Raw genomic sequence first — 22825 nt, 5'->3', positions numbered from 1 at the left:
GGTAGCCAGCACAAAGGCCTTTAAAAATATTTTTCCTACAAGCAAAGGGAGCTCTGGCTGGCAAGATAAATTAAGCTGGACTCTGGAAAGAGGCTGAGCCCCGGGGAGAGCCTTGGCCAACAACAAAGACCTCAGTGGTGCTCATGGTCGCTCAATAAAAGACACACACCTGCTCTCAATGAGTTGTCACCATAAGGTGGTTTCCCTTCGTGTATTCTTTTCAAGACTAATGATGTGTGACAAAAATAGTCAAGCAAGGCTAGGAAAAAACCTTCCATGCAGAAACTTGCCATCCAGCTTGTTTTAATAATCACCCCTCTTTTAGGTATCTCTGGCTGTTCCACCCAATCATTCAAATAAGTCAAAGGTCAAGGGACAATAATATATTACTCGAAGCAAATTTTGTTTTAAAGAAATTTCCTGAGTCTTTTAGCACAAATATCAGTTACATTTTTTGTGTGTGAAAAATGTATTAAAATAATAGAAAAACAGATTGCTTTTATATTAACATGTAATATGTATAATTGTGGTTGCAAGCAGAGAGAGGTGGAAGGAGATAGGCAATAACTAAGGCTAATTAACATTTTGGAGATAGTTTTTGCAACATTGTCCTAAAAACCATAATTCTTGTGTTTATCTCCATCATAATGACTCTAAGCACTACTGTGTCTGGCAACCATGAAAAATGCCTAGATATAGGTGTTATGGTCCCCCCAGTAATCTACTCTGTGATCCTCTTTGCATCCTTAGAAACATTATTAGGTAAAAGAAGCATAGGAAAGTGTAATCATGGTTTCTCTCTCATTCTCTCTTCGTATCTATCCCTTATGTCTAGTCACATAGAAGCTAGTTGACAGGTATACTTCTAACTAATTAAGCAATTAGTATCATTTTCATAATAAATATTAAGATGTCTTTAATAAGCAAATGGGCTCAAGACCTGTGCTGTCCAATACAGTAGCTACTAACCGCATGCAAATTTAATCTAAAGTTAATTAAAATGTATGTATGCATATAAGCATTACCAATGGACACAGACACTAGGGGATGAGGGCATCTGCTAGGGGGTGGGAGTGGCTGGGGAGGGGTCAATGGGGGAAAAGGAGACATATGTAATACTTTAATCAATAAAGAATTAAATAAATAATAAATGTTCATTAAAATGAAATAAAAATTAAGATTCAGTTCTTCAGTCACACTAGCTACTCAAGTACAAAATAGCCATACATGATGGGACATTCCCATCACCACAGAATGTTCTATTGGATGGTATTGTCCTATAGACTATTACATTTTTCTACTGAACCAGAAAAGATGTGCATATTTTTGGAGTACCACTCTGTCCAACAGTCATTACAGAGAAATAGAAAAAAAAAAAAGATTTAAAAAATGAAAGACATAATTAAGCAATTTAATTGGAGAAAATTTGCTAGGTTAGATACCCTAAGCGCAACAATTTCAGGACAGTTTTGAACAAATAAAGACAACAGGTATATAAATATGCATTTCAAATGTGAATAAGGTTTGTTATTGCAACTGTTACTAAGAACTAGAGGCCCAGTACACAAAATTCGTGCACGGGTAGGATCCCTAGGCCTGGCGGGCAATCAGAGCAGATCTGTGGGGCGACCAGCAGGGCGATCGGGAGGCTTCCGCTGGCACCAGCCTTGGCTGGCCTGGGGCCTGCAGGCTGGGGGCAGCTCCTGTGTTGAGCGTCTGCCCCTGGTGGTCAGTGCACGTCATAGCGACTGGTCATTCCGCCGTTCGGTCGATTTGCATATTAGGCTTTTATTATATAGGATAGCCAAGATCTGGAAACAGCCCAAGTGCCCATCAGTAGATGAGTGGATAAAAAAGCTGTGGTACATTTACACAATGGAATACTATTTGAGCATAAAAAGAAGGAAATCTTACCTTTTGCAACAGTATGGATGAACCTGGATATTATTATGCTAAGTGAAATAAGCCAGTCAGAGAAAGACAAATACTCATATGTGGAATCTAATGAACCGATGAACAAAATAGAAACAAAGGCATGGATACATGGAACAGAATGACAGCTGTCAGAGGGAAGGGGAGAAGGAGGAACTGGATGAAAGAAGGTTAAGGGATTATCCATAAAACATAAATACATAACACATAGACACAGACAACAGTGTAGTGATAACCAGAGGGAAAGGAGAGTGGGGGTAGGTGGAGGTGGGCAAAGGGGAGTAGAAATGGGAATGGAAAGAGACCTTCCTTTGGGAAATAGGCGTACATGCAGTGTGCAGATGTTTTATTGAGTTGTACACTTGAAACTTGAATGATTTTGTGAACAAACATCACTCTAATAAATTCAATTTTTAAAAAAATGTTAATGGGTAAAAATAAAAAAAAATCTCCCCTCTGCACTCCCATTTTACAACTCCTTTATAGTGTATGGGACAGATGTAACCATTTATTTACCTAATTCCTAAGTTAGTCCCCCTCTAAAATACGCATACTGTCTGTTTCATTAAAGGGTGGCCAGGGACTGTGGTTCCTTTCCTTATCCTGTTACTAGAGGCCCGGTGCACGAAATTCACGCAAGAGCCTTGGCCCCAGCACACCCCTGCTGCCGCCTCGCCCCCACCCCTCCACCCCCACCACCACCATGGCTGGAGGCCGCTGCCACCTCTGCCACAGCCCCCGCCCGCTGCGGTTTTGTCCGGAAGGAAGGATGTCCAGAAGGAAGGACATCCGGTCTAATTAGCAGAGTACCCTTTTATTATTATAGATAGCCCCATTGGGAGCTCTCAAACAAGACTGTCAGGGTAAACTTCCTATTTATGACTTCCTAGCTGTTTCATCGTAGGCAAGTTACTTAAGCTCCCTGTGTTTCTGTTTTCTCATCGATAAAGTGGGGATAGTAATAATAACAGCTACCTTTTTCAGCAGGGCCACCTCACCTGTGTGATTGGTGATCCCTGATGTTGTACAGCACACATCCTGTGCAACTGGTATGTCAACCTTCCTTACTGGGTTTTGAGGGCATTGAAAAAGCAAATTCATTTAAAGGAGACAAAACTTGGCACATATTAAAGCACTCAATAAATGGTAGCTATACCTAAACTGTTTTTCAAAAGGAAGTTTCTCAAAGGGAAGAATCAAGTAGTAGAATTTGAAAGTGATTTATAACTAGGGTTACCAGCCACCATGGTTTGCCCTAACTGAATGAGTTCTCGGCATGCAGAAATTTTGGTTTTAAAACCAAGCAAACCAGGATGAGTTGGGTACTCATTAAAAACAAACAAAACAAAACAAAACAAAACAAAAGAAGTATGTTTAACCCCAAGAAACATCCAGAAGTGTATAAAATGTATTCACTCTATTCAATGATTACCAATATTAGTAACAGCATCTGGCTAAATGTTATGAAGTCTTCAAACTAAATACAAGGGTCATTTGATGAATAGGATTAACATGGTTCTTCTTGGCATTAATGTGGAGATCTAGCGAAAGTCAAAATGTCAGGCTGGAGAAGAATATAGCACAGTCCCTGTGTCTTGTGGCTTTGAAATAACGGCATGGGATGCTTTCTCAGCATATAATCCAATGGCCAAGCTAGGACAGCTTTTTTTTGTGGTTGTTTTGTTTTCTCTTTTTTTACTGAAGTGAAAAGGTTTGAATGCTTCCCCATAGCCTCTTCTGGAAACCTCAATTCCAAAAGGAACTGCTGACCAGGAAATATTTAATTGCTACAGGGCATCTTGTTCTGTTGCTCTACTTTTTACAAACCATAAAAGAGGAATTGCATTTTATCCCTACGTATTTATTGCAGTACCATTGTTCAAATGTAATCTATACCTTGGCACTTGGAGAAATGAGGCGAGAAGTGGGTTGGTAATGGTCTTAATTAAATCAAGTATTTATGATTTCCTCTGAAGGTTTTTATTTGCACAACCTAGAGCAAGAACACAGCAGGGAAGCAGCAGTCAAATCAATAGAAGAACAGATAGAATTAGCTTGGCAGCCCTAAAACACAAGTTGCCATCTCACTCTACAAGTCTCCCTTCAACTGAGCACTAAATTGGATTTTATTGGGCGAGCCCCAACTGCTCGATGCTTTTGTGGGTCCCATGGACCACAGCGTTATTACACATTCACATTTATTTGAAATGCTAAGAGATAATAAAAGAGGATAACAGAGAGGTCAGTCCAAAGAGATCTCTTTTACTACGTAGGGGTCTCTTTTCAATGGGAATTTTTCTTGCCTAATAACTCTATTCGGGTGTCTTTCCTCTTCCCCATCAGGAGAGTAGTCAATGTGAGATCCTAGGCATAAAGAAAGGGAATATTATCCTTTTTTTCTGTATCTGTTTCCAAGTCAGCATCTTCTATCTTTGTCCTTATAAGCAGGTGTGCAAAGTTTTGTGCCAGCCCATTCCTCTATCAGTTCATCCTTATTAAATCATCACTAATGTGGGGAGCACTCTAAGGGGGAGAGCACACTGGGGCGGGGGGGGGGGCAACATGAATATAGAGAAACACAAAGTTAACTCCCAGTTTGGGGTGATTGTCAATGATGGGGGCAGCAGAAATGGAAAAAAGTTTCTGAAAATACAAACCTGTCATTTTTATTTTACTTTAAAATATTTGAAATAGTCTGAGGAGGCAGTGAGGAGGAAGGGCAGTTTTAACTTTCGGATGGTATTTCACCAGGATCAACATTAAAATCTGTTGCGCCTCTGAATGCTCACAGATTGGCATATTAGGTGGATGAGGAGAGTCCAGGGGAGAAGAGGAGTTATTAAAATTAGATGGCGGATACCCTGCAACAGTCTCATGTTGATCGTGGGGAGATTACCATGCAAAATTATTTGGCTTTAAAGTCCATTAGATGGATCCACATACCTGATAGTTTTAACCATCAAGTTTGCATCATGCAGATATACCATTTTAAATCATAAGGTCAAGGACCGGGTTTTCTTCATGGAGTCCACATCATTAACCAGGCTCATAGTATTAGTCTTCAACACACATCTTTGTGAATCTCAAGGTGGAATCCCAATCAGGCCAGGTGCTCACTTTCTCTCCGCTGTGTAGGAGTGCCTTTGAAGTACATGAGGCTCCGTGTGTGGAATGGATGAAGAGACCCAGGCCTTGGAATGGAAATCACACTGGAAAAGAAAGTTAACAAGGGAGAGATTTTTCTAATATGATAGTGAGTTAAGTGATTTAGGTCTAATTTAGCTATTCTGTTGACTTGGGATGCAATCTTTCATTTTATTACATCTCTCAAGTTTTTTGTCTATGAAATTAGAAGCAACAATCTTATCCTGACCTGTGGAAAACTCCAGGTTATCTCACCACATTTTGAAAACTATCACAGATACTTGGTCCTAAGGCTTGCAAGAAATTAGGCCGTGCCTAAAATAAATCATGTCCAAAGAAGATAAATAGTTTCATAAAAATTAAAATGATTGCCCCTAGCAACTGCACTAGACTTCACAAGCCTCTGATAGTCACTAGAATCAGACCCTGGCACTAAGTGAGGGAAAGACTGTTGACAATTTTGTAGATTAATAAAGCTTCTTAACAACTAATTTCTTAAAATATGTCTGTCTGTAAAATGATATTTAGAGATACTCCTTGGATTCAAAGTAGGAAAGACAAATCTATCTCAACATAGAGAGAGAATCTCTTTCTAAAGATTTTCTGTAAAGGAAATTTAATATTATCCTTCATTTACAAACCCAAGCTCCCTTGATAAATCACTAAGAACATTGACGATAAAGCCATTTGCTAGTAGGAAGTGCCAGGTAAATGCAAACTGTCCCTGTCCTAGCATTGCAGGAGTGGCTTTACCAATGGTTTCAAACTCACCAATTCTAGCTTCTAGGGATTCTGTCTATCTTAGAATCTCTGTTCTTCAAAAATTGAATGAAAGTAGGAAACTTCTTCAAAAGGTCTTAAGGAAATTTTAGAAATTCAAAAATTTTTATAATTTTCCAAATTTTAAAAGCAAAAACTAAAACAATAGTTTTTTAAAAAGGCAAACAGTGAGGTTAATAGCCACACTGGTAATGTGGCTATTAACATTAGCATTCTGATGATAGGCAGTTACAACTAGGAGTTACTTAGATACAGAAGCATTATTCTCACATAGTTCAGAAATATGAACAATTGATCATCTGAGTGAAGGGTACACTCTTTGTTACTACAACTTTCAGTAAATTTGAAATTATTTTTAATAGAAGTCATTTTTAAAACAAAAAGAGCCGAATGTTTTTCTAGATCAGTCCCTCCCACAGGGTGGTGTCTGGATCAGCATCATTACCTCAGACTTGCTAGGAAAGCAAATGTAACATATAGTGACGAGTCTATCACTGCTTGCCAGAGAAACTTTGCCAGACTCAGAAGCCAAAGGAAAAGAGAGACAATCAAGGTCAGGATTAATATGCAAATATGCCTCTTGGTTAGTAGGGAGACACAGGCGCAGGGGGGAGACAGGAACCCAAGGAGAATAAAATCTGAGGCACTGCTTGCACAGACAGAGTCAAGTGCTGGGCTCTCTGTCAGCATCTTATGTTGGGGATGACCTGGCCTATCTGAATATAGAAATCTCACTACTCAGGGGAGCCAAAAATCCAGAACCTGCCTTCGGACAAGTGAGCAGGGAGCGGGTGACGTGCCAATACTATACTAAGTAGTCCTGGAGAGTACATGCTCCTGGAAAAATATCTGTATTTGTACATACAGCTCAAAAGTAGCACCTTTAATACTATAATATCTGCTAACTCTGAGGACTTATAATGAGCTTTCATTTTAAAGCTGAAGGCCGCCCTAACCGGTTTGGCTCAGTGGATGGAGCGTCGGCCTGCGGACTCAAGGGTCCCAGGTTCGATTCCGGTCAAGGGCATGTACCTTGGTTGTGGGCACATCCCCAGTAGGGGGTGTGCAGGAGGCAGCTGGTCGATGTTTCTCTCTCATCGATGTTTCTAACTCTCTGTCTCTCCCTCTCCCTTCCTGTCTATAAAAAAATCAATAAAATATTTAAAAAATAAAAAAATAAAGCTGAAGGCCATGTGTAGTTCACAGTCAGATAATGAGCACGAGAAAAGTACACCGCAGCAGCTATTCCACAAGCAGGAAAACAAATCTCCTCCAGAGCATTTTAGTGGAGGGACAGTTATCATTCAGGGGGCAGAGGGTCAGAAAAGGTAGGGTTGATTAGTGTTTGAGGCGGACCCAGAAAGGACAATCTTGAAAGATAAACTGCATCTTTCTCTCTTTGGAATTTCTAAGAGGAAAGCTTCTGGGGAAAGAAAGGCTAAGATGGAAACTTTCAGAATGGGATTACAGCCGTGCTCCAAGGAATCAGGATTATACACCAGGACTGAGAGCCAAGGCAGTACCTGAGATGAGATGTTAGGATTGCACATAGATAAAAATCCTTCAGATCCAGAGAACCTGTGGAAAAGAGCGATTGCAACAGGGCAGAGAGACAGCATTTAGCAAGCTGCCTGTGAGCACCAGCATAACACAGAGCAAAGAACCCTGAACCTGGACCCAAACATGGGGCCTCCAGTCTCAGCAACGCCATGGGTACCAGTGGTCTGGAAAACTCATTTATGCTTTCAGATCCCCAACTCCTTTATTTACAAAATAGGAGTTGGGAGAGGATCAGAATGATGATCTCTAGAGTCTTTTTCTTCTCTGAAAGCAATATGGTAGTCAAGCTGATGGGGAAGCAGTGAAGATCAAGTAGACAAAACACCTCTAGAACACAGAAGTTCAGGAAATATGAATTGACCCAAAAGACAACGAAAAAGCATGTTTCTCCCAGGTGCCTTTGAAGGTGGCCTTGCAGAAGCCAGGTCAGCCTGGGCCTGAGGCTCTGTCTACGGAGGTGAGCACTTCCTCATACCTGGGCCATCTTCAAAGAGGTTGTGAGAGTCCACCATTTTGTGGAGAAGCAAGATGCAAATCCCAATACCATCAAAATGTGGCTCCCAAAAAGGAGCTATCCCTTAAGTCCACTAAATGAAATTCTTTTTAATTATAAAGTAAATATTTTCAAGCATATTAAGATCTCCACATATTAGCAAGCTGGTTGTAGAGATAAATCCATGGAAGAAATTCCTTCCTGAGCAGCTATAGCCAAAGGTCCCGGTTTTGCCTGCAGAATGAAGCTGAGTGAACCCATCACTCTTCATCCCCTTCAAACTAGGGCTTCATCAACTTGGGACACCTGGGCCCAATTAGGCCCTTCATTTTCTTTGCATGGTAAGTTTTATTGTCAAAATTATTGCTCCATCTAGCCAATGCACTTTACCTGGCTCTGAGCAACCAAAGAGACTTAATGCCAATAGTGTGAACAGATTAAAGATCCAGCTGTTTCCTGTGACAAACAGAGCCAAAGTCTGCATTATCTTGATTGGTTGACTAAATTAACCAAGAAATCTGGGCAAACTCACTTGAAATCTGTACACCAATGAGCATTGGAAATTGTGAAGAAAAAAATCATACTAGAAAGAATATCATTTACATTTATCTACTTTCCCCCACCAGTAGTGTGACCTTTGAATTTAGAAACCAAATTACTGCAGGCAGACACTAATTGGCTAAAATAATAATAAGGATAACCTTTTGTGCATCATCCCTGACAGCTAATATCTTAGATCTAGTCATCTTAATAAGCAGTTTTCTTAATAGGATCTATTACTAAATACAAGAAGGAGACTAAACCTCATATACTGAGTGTTTAATAAACACTAATTAATGAAGACAATGTTCCAATTGTAATGGTTCCCTTTCTATTCTAAGAGCATAAAAATAAGAATACAATGCTTTTATGAAAGTGCTCTTAATTAAAATTGGCTTGAATCTAACCATTCTCCCTTCTCAAAACAGGGAGAAATCCTTGAATTTTATACCTCCATAACCAACAATACATATCATATAAAACTTCTAATAGCTTCAATTTATCTTTGTTGAATTTCTTTTTATTTTTATTATCAATCTAAAAAGTTAATTTGCAATACAATTTCCCGAATCTTGTGTGGGCTGAGATTGATTCAAGTGGATGCTTTTCTCTGTCCTAACTAGTCCCCAGGGACATCTTGCTGGTGCCCCTTTAAACAGCAGGAAGAACTAAAAGCACAGTTGTTCTGATCTATGATGTGAAAATACAAAGAGAGAAAGCTATTTAGGAAGAAATTTGCTTAAAGAGCTGGCCTAATTAAATAGAGGATTCCATGTGATGAAATATAGATCTTCTCTGCTAGATGAAGATGCTCTGGTTCTGGAAGCCAACAAAGCATCAAATAGAGGGAAGGCCCCATTCTTCTGCATGTCAGTCTCAGCTCCTTCATTAGCTCTGGAAACACAATTCACAGGGATAAAGGGAAGTACTTCTCATCCTTTGCTTTCTGTGTACAGAGGTTCAGATTGTTTTACAGGCAACAGTTAATGGGCTACTATCTTTCACAATATAAAACAAACATAAACTCAAAGCATCTTTTTTTTTATGAGACTGTTACTGACTCCATATTTCCAATGTTAAAAAAATGTTGGTAGGTCTTATTCTTGTGAGATAAATATAGCCAAAAATACAAGAGCATTGGAACAGAGAAACTGAACCCTAAGTAACTTGTAGAAATGTTAATAAGTGATGTTATAGGATGTTATAGGATGACAAAGGACTGGTACATGAAAGTATAAGAGAAGGAGTATACGGCATGGGGCAAAAGTAGGTTTACAGTTGTGAATAGATGAAACAGTTTATTTTTCTATTATTATTTATTTATTGTTGTATTATTTTCCATAAGAACAACTGTAGACCTACTTTTGCCCCACCCCATATTAGAAGTTATAAGATTGGGGGTAGCAGAAGTTTGCAAAGATGATTCCAGATGAAGATAGGGGCTCTGTTCAACACACACTAGGGAAGGAAGTTCAGAAAAAAAAAAAAAAAACAAAGAAAAAAAAAACTTGGAGCTTTGAGAAAATAGCTAATCCAATTTTAAAGCTATTTAGAGGCAAAGACAGAAAAAGAATAGAAGTAAAAGGACCATCAACCTGGGATAATGGAGTAAAATGCTGCATTCCCAAAATATAAAAGAGACAGTGTGAGAGAAAATTTGTAGGAAACTTTGGCAGATTGGAATTCAGTTGACACCTTGGAAAGACATTACAAATGAAACTGGATAGTGTGCCCAGACAAAAAACGATTCTTACTACTGGATGGTACAAAGAAATTATAAGAACACTAGAGGCCCGGTGCATGAAATTCGTACATGGGGGGAGGGGTGTCCCTCAGCCCAGCCTGTACCCTTTCCATTCTGGGACCCCTTGAGGGATGTCCGACTGCCCGTTTAGGCCCGATCCTAGGATCGGGCCTAAACGGTCAGTCGGATCCAGGACTGCTGGCTCCCAACTGCTCGCCTGCCTGCCTTTCTGATTGTCCCTAACCGCTTCTGCCTGCCAGCCTGATCACCCCCTAACCACTCCCCTGCCAGCCTGATTGATGCCTAACTGCTCCCCTGCCAGCCTGTTTGCCCCTAACTGCCCTCCCCTGCAGGCCTGGTCACCCCTAACTGCCCTTCCCTGCAGGCCCGGTTGCCCCTAACTTCCCTCCTCTGCCGGCCTGGTCACCCCTAACTGCCCTTCCCTGCAGGCTTGATTGCCCCCAACTGCCCTCCATTGCAGGCCTGGTCCCTCCTAACTGCCCTCCCCTGATGGCCTGATCATCCACAACTGCCCTCCCTTGCAGACCTGGTCCCTCCCAACTCCCCTCCCCTGCTGGCCATCTTGTGGTGGCCATCTTGTGTCCACATGGGGGCAGTCATCTTTGACCACATGGGGGCAGCCATCTTGTGTGTTGGAGTGATGGTCAATTTGCATATTATTCTTTTATTAGATAGGATTAGCTAGGATAGAGGCCTGGTACACGGGTGGGGGCCGGCTGGTTTGCCCTGAAGGGTGTCCCAGATCAGGGTGGGGGTTCCCTTGGGGCATGGGGCAGCCTGGGTGAGGGGCCTGTGGTGGTTTGCAGGCTGGCCATGCCCCCCAGTGACCCAAGCAGAGGCCCTGGTATCTGGGATTTATTTATCTTCTATAATTGAAACTTTGACAAGTGTTGGCGAGGATGCAGAGAAAAAGGAACCCTCGTGCACTGCTGGTGGGAATGCAGACTGGTGCAGCCACTGTGGAGAACAGTATGGAGTTTCCTCAAAAAACTGAAAATGGAACTCCCATTTGACCCAGTAATCCCACTCCTAGGAATATATCCTAAGAAACTGGGAACACCAATAAGAAAGGATATATGCACCCCTATGTTCATAGCAGCACAATTTACAATAGCTAAGATCTGGAAACAGCCTAGGTGCCCATCAGCAGATGACTGGATCAGAAAACTATGGTACATCTACACAATGGAATATTATGCTGCCATAAAAAAGAAGGAATTCTTACCATTTGCAGCAACCTGGATGGAATTGGAGAACATTATGTTGAGTGAAATAAGCCAGTCAATGAAAGAAAAATACCACATGATCTCACTCATTTATGGATAATAAAGAACATTATAAACTTGAACAAAAAGATAGATACAGCCCTAACCGGTTTGGCTCAGTGGATAGAGCGTTGGCCTGTGGACTGAAAGGTCCCAGGTTCGATTCCGGTCAAGGGCATGTACCTTGGTTGCGGGCACATCTCCAGTGGGGGGTGTGCAGGAGGCAGCTGATCGATGTTTCTCTCTCACCGATGTTTCTAACTCTCTATCCCTCTCCCTTCCTCTCTGTAAAAAATCAATAAAATATATTTAAAAGAAAAAAAAAAAGATAGATACAGAGGCAGTAAAGCATCAAACAGTCTGTCAAATTACAGCAGGAAGGTTAGGGAGAGGTGGGGAAGATAAGAGATCAATCAAAGGACTTGTATGCATGCATATAAACATAACCAATGGACGCAAAACTCTGGGGGGTGAGGGCATGTATGGGAGTGGGGTGGGGGGGGCAATGGTAAGATATGTACACATATAATACCTTAATAAAAAAAAATTGGAAAAAAAGAAAAAGAAACTTTGTAGCCTTAGCGGAGCCAAGCCTCCTGCTTGCTCCATGGCCACAGCCATTTTTGTTGGGATTTATTTATCTTCTATAATTGAAACTTTGTATCCTTGAGTGGAGGCCAAGGCAGGCCAGGGCTGAGGAAACTTGGCTTCCTCCATCGCTGGGGGCAACTCAAGCCTCCTGCTCTCTCCAGCTCCATGGCTGCCACCATTTTTGTTGGGATTTATTTATCTTCTATAATTGAAACTTTGTTGCCTTGAGTGGAGGCCTGGGCCGGCCAGGGCAGGCAGAAAGCTTGACTTCCTCCATTGCCGGGGACACCCAAGCCTCCTGCTCTCTCTGTGGCTGCAGCCATCTTGGTTGGGTTAATTTGCATAATCACTCCTGATTGGCTGGTGGGCGTGGCTTATGGGTGTCGTGGAGGTATGGTCAATTTGCATATTACTCTTTTATTAGATTTGATTTCATACTGACCTGGAGTGAGAGACCTAGGAAAAAATAGAAATATCCAGAGGAAGCCAGTCAATTTAAATGGATATTACATGAAGATTTAGGGCACACATGGCATCTCTGGAGAAATATTCCCCCTCCCATGTATACACACACACACACACACACACACACATACACACACACACACAAACACACTGATTCACAAACATTAGAACTTAACACAGGGAATGGGGACCAAAATCATTTTGGGACACTGCTCTTTGGTGAAAGACTGAGATGCCCCTTCCATCAGAGAGATCAACTGTGACACAAGTAGGGCATTGGATAATGTTTGTAAAAAAAAAAACAAACCTAATATTAAATTGTCTTAATTATATATAGACTAGAGGCCCGGTGCATGAAATTCATGCACGGGTAGGGTCCCTAGGCCTGGCTGGTGATCAGGGCCAATCAGGGCCTTCCAGCACCAGCCGGGGCCTTCCTTCATTCCTCTCCGCCCCTGGTGGTCAGCACATGTCATAGCGAGCAATTGAACTCCCGGTTGAACTCCCGAGGGGACAATTTGCATATTAGGCTTTTATATAGATAGATAGCGCCATCATCATAAAAATAATTTATTACACTTCAAAGTCAAATAATTCTTTTGAGGAATGAACATTTCATGACATAGATAGACTTTGTACCCATTGTGTCTTGGTATTTTTTTCAAAAAGTAAGAAGCAACAGTTTGAAGAAGAAAAAACGGTATTCGTACCTTGTTTAATGATGCTTTCCATTTGGAAATTTTTTGAAGCTAAATTGTCTAAGAATTTGTCCCAATGTCATTAAGGATTATTTATTTTAACTACTCTATAATCAAGGCATACCATCAAAGATATAAGAAAGAAGATTGACAGTTGGCATACATGTGGGGAATTAGTGGAAAGCAAGAAGAAAGGCTAAATCCAGAAAATGTCTCTATCTGAGTATTTCCATTCAACCTACATTTACTGGGGATCTCCTTTATGCCAGGCATTGTAATAGGCACAGAAAATGTAGACAAATAAACCATTCTATATACTTTCCTAAAGTTCAGAGTCTGTTGGGAAAAACAGAAAAGTAAAACAACAGTTATAAAGCAACATGATTATTTCTGGGATTCAAGGAAGATGTCCTGAGTGCCTCCATGTTAGAAGGATAAATATGGAGCAGCTAAAAGGAAAGGAGAGATGAGTGCTTCAGGCAGTGGTATCAGCATATGTAACAATATGGAGTGATACAACTGTGGGTGCATTTCAGAAACTACCTTGTGGAGAGAGAGAGGAGAGGAGATTAAGATGAGTTTAGGAGGAGAAAGATTAGTTTGTGTGATAAACAACGGAGTTTAAACTGAACTGTTCTCCCAGAACATTGAGGGAATTGTTGGAGGATTAAACAGAGGGTAACCTGAACACATTTTCATTTTAGACTGCTCGCTTTACAAGCAGCATGAAGAATGAATTAAACCCATCAGCAAAGTTATGCCAGGGTAGAGTATGTGAGCATTGCCATGGGCACTGCCATGGGCAGGGCGAGAACTAAGTTTATTGCTGGATGCATTGATTTTCAATTAAATAAACTCATGTACGCCCATTTTAAACCAAAAAGAACCACATTTAATATATCCACTGTTACAACTGGAAAAGACAAGGGTGAAACTGGATTTACTTAAGATTGGAGAAATAGCCTCAAAGCGAGTCATCCGGATTCAGTCTGACACCTGGCTGTGTGTTGGACTCACCTTGTCAGGGCCTCTCTGTGGTGAGGATCTGGGCATGCTTGGGATCATGTCTCTTGGGTTCAGAAAACATGAGTAAAGGGAGAAATGCCTTCAATTCAGAAAACTCCAATGTCTGGTGGTCTGGCTGGGTCCTGTGCTCCTTTTACTAAGCATATGGCTAGGAGGATGGAAGACTCTAATTGGTCAGGCCTAGGTGCTCATCTCCATGGCGATGTGGCAGAAGACTGTGATAGGCAAGCTCAAAACACCTGGAAAGGTAGTGGGGAAAGATCTGTTACCTAAAGGAAGGTGGAGGGACTATAAGCACAAAGTGGGAAGAGATTTTGTACAAACGTCCACTATGGCTTAGCAGCTAGGTGGAAACCAACAAGGACATGAACTAACTTGGAGAATTTGGGATTAAAGAAAAGAATAGAACCTGGAGATATTTTGAAAGCAAAATTGATGGGACTTGGCAAATAGCTCATAGAATTGTAGGTACCCAGTTTTGAACCAGATGGTATGGCACTGAAATTTTCTGTCAGGAATAGAAATTGTGTAAATAGCAGAAACCCAAATTAATATACCCATCACAAAAATGTGGGCATACCTGGCATTTTGTTTAACAGCTATAGACACTAAAAGAAAGCCTGGGGGAGGTGAGAAAGAGGGAGAAGTGGGAGATAACCCCTGGTTCCTGACTCGACCTGCTGAGGGGAGCATGGTGCCATTGCCCTGAGTGGGCTTGTGAGAAGGACAGTCTGTTCAGTTTTGGCCGTGTCTGGAACATTAATTGGAAATCTGACACATCATCACAAAGGGGGATAAAGGAATTGGTACCAAACTGTCATCCCATGAGGTGTCTTAAATGCAGTGGTTTCAGCGCCAGACAAACCTGAATTTGGAGGCAGAGCTTGACTGAATCACTGTATGACTCTAAGCAAGTTGCTCAAATAAAAAGTGTGAAGAATGCAACACTTGGATTATACATAATGTAAATGAATTGGCATATAAAAAATTAAATAAATGCAAATTCCCTCTGACTGGCGCTTGCCAAAGACTAAGTACAATTGGAGTGGAAGCAGCAATATTTGCCCACTGCATACTGTGTGCCAGTCCTCCTGAGAGACAACATTTGAAGACAAAGCTACCACCTGTTTATGTGTGGCTGCCTGTGACGGCAGAGAAAGAGGCAAAGTATGTAGCTGCTGAATGAGGGTGAGGCGAATAAGGGGTCAGGTGCCTTGTGGAAGGAAGATCTGTGTTTTCTCACTACGCAAGCAAGCTAGACCAGTTGAAGTGTTGGTTGTGAATGACAGAAATCTGAAATGAACAGTGGAAGAAAATAATGAATATAGTAAGTCCTCACTTACATTGTCAATGGGTCATGCAACTTTAAGTGAAATGATGTATAATGAAACCAATTTTACCGTAAGCTTGATATAAACAAAAGTTAACTTCATACGGCATCTCATCAATGCCATAATGAAATTATCTTATTCAAGGATCTGCTATACCAGCTAAAGTCTTAAGACTGTACAATAGAAACCACAGATTGTTTTTTTAAAAAGACTTCATGTCATAAGTACTTTATAGAGATGGTGAGATTATGACTAGTCATAATGCTTAAGATTCTATGACTAATCGGACTTTATGGAGAACATGAACAGAAATGAGCAATCCAAGGGGTGGACACCTCTTGTGCCCCCACCTCACAAACTCTCAGCCACTTTTTACTACAGCCATTGCTACAGCAAGGAACTCTGCATCGGGGTAACCTGAAAGCGTCTCACCTCAGCTATAAAGCATTATCACTTGCTTTCTGCCCCAGGCCTTCTCTAGCTCTATGATGTAGGACCACCAGTAATCATATATGTGTGATCTGTCTGCAAAGAAATTAATACCCCCTAGAACAACTCTTTTCCTTTTTTATGTTTGTTTTTATTGATTTCAGAGAAGAATGGAGAGGGAGAGAGAGACAGAAACATCAATGATGAGAGAGAATCATTGATCGGCTGCCTTCTACATGCCTCCTACTGGGGATCAAGCCTGCAACCAGGCATGTGCCTTGACAGGGAATCAAACCATGACCTCCTGGTTCATAGGTCAATGTTCAACCACTGAGCAACCCCGGCTGGGCGGGACAACTCTTTTCAATGAGGGAAGAGAGCTTGTCAAGAATATCTGTCCCTGGTGGGGAGGAGCAGAGGAGCAAGGGGGAAATTCTATGATGCAGTTCATACAGCTCCTCAGAAGATCCCCAGAGGATCAACCTTAGTTGATCACAGCATTGATCAACTAAAGAGCATGCCATTTTGAACTGGCTTTCTCTCTTTCCCTGTTTCATTCCCCCACGTGTACACTCCTATTTCCCTGATCACTTCCTCACATAAACAAGCCCTTCTCTCCAGCTCTGCTTTCTAATGACTCAACCTCAGACCCTAAGTCCCCTCCAACCCCTTTCTCATAAATTATATTTGCCAGTACTATTCAGAATATTGCTTGGCAGATACCTTGAAATGTAATATAATGTAGTGTGTAATTTGTAAAGATTATATAAATGAATTTGACCCTCATATTTTCCAGTAACTCATCAAACATGACACAAAATTCTTTATTTTGAATGATCAATTTTGTGAGATTTAACATGATTTAATATGCACTCAAACTGAGCAAGCTAAATAGAAGTTTTCCTTAAAAGGATGTTTTTAGAATACTGATTTTCAAATTGCTATGAAACATACAGTGATTGAACATTGGTCTCTGATCATTCAGCTAAAAATTGGGATCCTAAGATGAATTCTTGATTATCGATATAATTCGCATGCTACTGAGAGACTCCCTTTAAAGTCTTTGAAGTACAGCAGGTATTATCTCCAGATTATTAATGTTCAAGAGAGCTCACTGTTTGCCAGTCTGTGGGCTTAACCTTACACAAATATTATTTTAATATCTGTTAATCCTTTAAGTTGAATGATTTCTTTTTCAGCAGCAAAAATAAATTTACTCTTGTTCCTGTGATAATGGATAACTGTTTCCCTAGACGAGGATTTTGGAAAATGCCGATACGGTGGTGCCAGGCTACTTGCATTGTTCATGCACAAGTTTGAAGCGTACACAATAGGTTGGCTTTGTATGAAAGATAGAGGCTTAGGAACTGGAAGGTGTGAAATGTCTTTCCTCAGTGCTGTTTGCTCACATCCTGGAGAGGCCCACAAGGCTGATAAAGCTGAGCGATTGTTCACTGGAAGGTTTGTACAAGTTTCTGTGTGGGAATGCTATAAACTCGCACGGAAATGGAAGGATGTTAAAAGATCAGCAGAGAGGAGCCTCAAAGCACTTTCAGAGAACATGCCCAAGGAACGCCTGAAGGAGAGAACTGTGAATTGCACACCTGTGAACGTAATTCAAGACCCTAAGTCAGTTCCCCTGGTGTGCACTTTCCCCTCTCTTGTTTTGTAGCCGGCTGTGGGCATCAATTATTAGTGCCCCAGGCTGGAAGGTTTTCCACTTCCCTGAAGAAGAGGTCTGTAGAGAACTTAATACAGATTTTCCCTTTCACTTGCATGGCTTGAACTCTTCCTTGAGTTGTACTGTCTTTATTTCTATCATTTTGAAAATGGGAAAATAGAAGAGTAAACTGCAGGAAGACCTACCAAAGTGCCAAAGAAATTTAAAATAACTTACAATTGCAGTTTATTCAACTAAAAATGTTCCAAACCTTGAAACTAGGGATCCTTTTCTCTCTTTAAGCACAACTGCGATTTGAGAAATTGGTGGAATCCCTCTTGATTATATGAGAAGTGGGCAATTGAAAAGACAACTGCAGGGAGGTCAAAACTCCGGAATCAGTGATGGCCCAATCTGACTGTCATTCCTGATGAGAATGCACTGACTAAAATCCTTTACTAACAGTGATGCTGAGTTTTTTTACAATCTATCCTTAAATTAGTCGTTATTTTAGAAATAAAGTAGTCACCATGGTGATCTTTAAGGGGACTCTCTATATGCTCAATGGAAAGTTTGCCCTTGTAAAATGACTTGGGATAATAAATTTTTCAAATTGCTGTGAAATCTAAAGAACTCTTGAACATGGCCCATTGCTTCTTAGTGTCAAAACCTATTTAAACAAATTGTTGAAACGCTGTTACAAGATTATAAATTCCTTATTTTTTTATGTTTTTTTAAAATAAATCTTTATTGTTCAGATTATTACAATTGTTCCTCTTTTTTTCCCCATAGCTCCCCTCCACCCGTTTCCCTCCCCCCCAACCCTCTGCCCTTACCCCCCCCCCCACTGTCCTCATCCATAGGTGTACGATTTTTGTCCAGTCTCTTCCCGCACCCCCCACACCACTTTCCCCCCGAGAATTGTCAATCCACTCCCTTTCTATGCCCCTGATTCTATTATATTCACCAGTTTATTCTGTTCATCAGATTTTTTATTCACTTGATTTTTAGATTCACTTGTTGATAGATATGTATTTATTGTTCATAATTTTTATCTTTACCTTTTTCTTCTTCTTTCTCTTCTTAAAGAATACCTTTCAGCATTTCATATAATACTGGTTTGGCGGTGATGAACTCCTTTAGCTTTTTCTTATCTGTGAAGCTCTTTATCTGACCTTCAATTCTGAATGATAGCTTTGCTGGATAGAGTAATCTTGGTTGTAGGTTCTTGCTATTCATCACTTTGAATATTTCTTGCCACTTCCGTCTGGCCTGCATAGTTTCTGTTGAGAAATCAGCTGACAATTGTATGGGTGCTCCCTTGTAGGTAACTAACTGTTTTTCTCTTGCTGCTTGTAAGATTCTCTCTTTGTCTTTTGTTCTTGGCATTTTAATTATGATGTGTCTTGGTGTGGTCCTCTTTGGATTCCTTTTGTTTGGGGTTCTGTGCGCTTCCTGGACTTGTAAGTCTATTTCTTTCACCAGGTGGGGGAAGTTTTCAGTCATTATTTCTTCAAATAGGTTTTCAGTATCTTGCTCTCTCTCTCCTTCTGGCACCCCCATAATTCTGATGTTGGTACGCTTGAAGTTGTCCCAGAGGGTCCTTACACTATCTTCATATTTTTGGATTCTTTTTGCTTTTTGCTTTTCTGGTTGGGTGTTTATTGCTTCTTGGTATTTCAAATCTTTGACTTGATTCTTGCGACCCTCTAGTCTGCTGTTGGATCCCTGTATATTATTCTTTATTTCAGTCAGTATATGCTTAATTTCTAGTTGGTCCTTTTTCATATCCTCAAGGGTCTCACTAAATTTATCGGCCTTTTCTAGAAAATTCTTGAAAAACCATATAACCATGGTTTTGAACTCTATATCCAGTCGTTTGCTTTCCTCCATTTCTTTCATTTGTGACCTGTTTCTTTGTCTTTGCATTTTGGCTGCTTCCCTGAGTTGATAGAGTGGCTTTGTGTGCTAGATGTCCTATAGGGGCCAGTGGCTCAGCCTCCCCAGTTACCTGAGGTAGACACTCTTGGTGCAACCCTTTGTGGGTTGTGTGCACAGTCTTGTTGTAGTTAAGCCTTGATTGTTGTTGGTATCACTGGGAGGCATTGACCTCCAGGCCAATTGGCTGTGAGGATCAGCTATGTCTACGATGGGAGAACTTCTGTGCTGGAGACACCCTTATGAGGCAAGACTTGCTTCAGTGGGGCTTTGGTGCTCACTGAGTCTGCCCCCTGAGTGTGTCCCTTACGGATCTGAGGAGTTGTAATCTGGATGGTCCTACTCTGACCCCTGGGTACACTGGCTCTTGGATCTCCAAGGAGGTGCTAATTGAGCCTCTACCTGAAGCCACCAGCAGGAGCTATGGAGAGATCTGCAGATTCCTCTTCTTTGTTTGGGGTTTGGAGGTGCCTAGATGAGGCCCAGCTGTGAAACAATGCAAGCTGCTGTGGCACCTTGGGCCTTCTTTTGGATGTTCTGGGTCTCTCCGACTCAGCTGCAGTTTGTTAGGTAAGTTTAGATTTCAAAGGACCAGGCCATTCATATGCAAAAGCCTCTGCGCACAGCTTGGATGGGGTGGAGTCTCAGGGCAGAGCAAACAGCAATGGCTTCCTGTCAGCCCTGCCTGGAAGAGGTCCCTTGTCTCTGTGTCCCGCGGCACCATGTAGGAACAATGATTGCTGCAAGCACCTCTGAGAGAAAGCCGCCCTCAAGTTTCACCCGATGCCAGACAGTCCAGTTTCTCCCCGTATGAGTCTGGGTCCCCAGAGTCTCGCCCAGAACTGGAGTTCAGAGCAGTCGGGGGCTTGTGTCTCCCTCCCAATTGAAAAAGACAACAGTGTACTCAGTTGCCAGCCCTTTCCACGAGCGCGCCTCCATACCTCTGCACTTCACTTCTGCACCTCCGCTCCTCCTCCGAGTCTCAGTGTGATTTTCTCTTTCCTTCTAGTTGTAGAATTTACACTCAGCCAGCCTTTCTGTGGTTCTGGATGATACCTGTTTTGTCTTTTAGTTGTAGTTTTCAAGTGGTTGTGCAAGGCAGCAAGTTCAGGTGTTTACCTATGCCACCATCTTGGTTTCTCCCAGAATCTATTATTTATTACTTAGAGAAAATCACTGATTAATATCTTAATCAGTAAAACTCCAATACATTCAAGAATATTCAATATTATTTAAATATATATCTTAATTTCTGTCATTCAACATATATGGTACTTTTTTATTACTCAACTTTATATCTTAACTGTGTGTTTATATTAAAAAGTGAATATACAATTACTTTATTATTTACATTGAAGAAGTTGTATGTCATAGTATTTTAAGTTCTGGGATCAGACTACCTAGGTTTGAACCCAGTTCTTACTGACCATCTCTGTGATTTTGTGCAAGATAATTAAACTTCTAAAAACTCAATTTTCTTATTTACATAATACTTACCACAATAGTACCTACATTTTGGTTGTTGTAAAGATTAAATGAGTCAATTATATAAAGAAGTTACAAGAACACCAGGCATATAATAAATGTTGATTATTTTTAAAGTTTTGTAATAGTCCATTGAATAGGTACTCTACAATTTTTTTTGAGAAATCTATTGCTTAGTTATTTGCAAAATTTTGCTATTGAAAATACTGTAATCAATATCTATGTATATATTTTCATACATTTCTGACTATTTTGGTGGGGAATAAACTTACAGAAGTAGACTTTCTCAGTCAAATGCTATATAAACTCATGGGTATTTTGAAGTTGATTGCAAATTTTTCCTCAGAAAAGTTGAACCATTTTTTGTTCATCAAGCAGAGTGTGAGAATAATCATGTGAAAAACATTGAGCATGTATTATATTTTTAAACTTTTGTCAATCTAGGCCCACAAAAGCATTTTTTAAATTATTATTATTATCTGTTTAAATGTTTTCAAATATTCATTGGCCATTTGTGTTCCTTTTTTAATTTCCTGTTCATGTTCTTTACCCATGTTTTAAGTTCTTATTCAGGTATTTATCTTATCCCAATCAATTTATAAGAATTGTTTAAACATAAGGGGAAGCAGCCTTCTGTCATGCATGTTGCAAATATTTTTTCTGTAGTTGAAGTTTTTAAATAACTCCCCTCTAGGAATTGGGGGAACACAAAGCATGAACACAGACTCCCATAAAGAACTTACATATATGCTTCAAAAGGAAGCCAATATCAGCATTGCCAATCATTGTTAGCCCGAGGAGTGGCAACAACCAAGGAAGGAATGCCTGTTTGTATGTGAGCTGACCCTGCCATCTCTTCTATTAAATCCACCACAGACAGGATAGGAACTGGAAGAGAGAGGAAAGGGAGCAATAGAAATGGCTTCACCTATACTCTGAGTGTGAAATGGGACGAGAGAGTGAAACCTCCTGCAGGAACATATAAGATGGGTCCTACTTGAGTAGGAAGGACTTGAAGAGAGGGGATTGCAGGTTGAAACTGACTAGACTGGGGTGTCACCAACCCTAACCCTAACCCACCATGGAATTCCATTAGCCCTACTCCATCATTCATGGCTGTTAGAACTTTCAGGGCCCTTGTCCTGCTCTTGGAACCTTCTATTCCAATCTCCACTGTCAACATTTTAAAGTAGATTAAGAATAGTCAAATTCTTCCTCAGCATAGAAGGACTCAGAACTCCAGTCCCTACAGCTAGGATTTCTTTATCCTTCAGGATTTCCTCTTTATGGGAGAAGAGTTAGTATTATATCCTGTTGCTTAAAACTCTGCATCTGTTATCTCTATCTTGCACTCCACCCTTCCTGTCCTGAGTACATCTATACCTGACTTAACTGAAAGAAAGAAATGAGGTCTAAGCAACTTCTATGGTGAGAATATCTGCCCAAGGGTCAGGGAGGGGGAATAGTGTGTTCTCTGGAAGCCACTATGCTCCATTCACCGCAGCATAACAATTAATAATGAATGGTCTGCCCTTTTATTAGTGAGGATAATAGCATTGGCCCAAGAGTGAACATTCCCTTTCAATTGCTTTTTGGAAGTGGGGAATGACTATACAGAATCTTCCACAGCCCCTTGCTCATTCCCTTTTTACCAGAAAGTTGCAGGTTGGCTGTCTTGACCACATAACACACCAAGACTATGTTTTTTAATGTAAAGGTGGTG

The sequence above is a fragment of the Cnephaeus nilssonii genome (genome assembly GCF_951640355.1).
Source record: "Cnephaeus nilssonii genome assembly, chromosome: 2".
Lineage (NCBI taxonomy): Eukaryota > Metazoa > Chordata > Mammalia > Chiroptera > Vespertilionidae > Cnephaeus > Cnephaeus nilssonii.
The sequence above is the reverse complement of the archived record's forward strand: the minus strand, read 5'-3'. Positions refer to the sequence as shown.